Consider the following 493-nt stretch of genomic DNA (forward strand, 5'->3'; position numbering starts at 1 on the left):
GGGGAAAGAGAGTTTCATGTAAAGAGCCAAACATGGAGATGCAAATGTAATGTGTGAGAGAATTATTAGTAATTGAATTTAGGCCAGATTGTAGGGGCATTATACAATAAGCATAGGATCTTATTCTCTAGGTGATGATGGGATTACGTTGAAAAATCATACGCAGGAAAGAGGCAGGGTCTGACTTGGCCCACGGGTGCCCTGGGAAATCCAAGATGGGATTCCCATAGACAGTGGGCTATAAAGGTCTCAAGCTCAGAAGAAAGTTCCATATGGTACTACTATAAAGTAAAATAACTCAAGATTTCTACTACTCATATTCTGAATATCCATTGCTCATTGCATTGGAACAGGGAGACCAAACTCTTCCCAATGATGTAAATACCTTCTCTACGGTGTCCTGCCCACACGCTCTCTGAGGAAACTCATGAATGTAAATGATTTAATTATCATATTTGTTTGAAGGAAGAAAGCAGGGAAATGAGGGTCTCAG

This window comes from Ursus americanus, chromosome 25 (assembly GCF_024610735.1).
Source record: "Ursus americanus isolate L20-20 chromosome 25, mUrsAme1.1.p, whole genome shotgun sequence".
Taxonomy (NCBI): Eukaryota; Metazoa; Chordata; class Mammalia; order Carnivora; family Ursidae; genus Ursus; species Ursus americanus.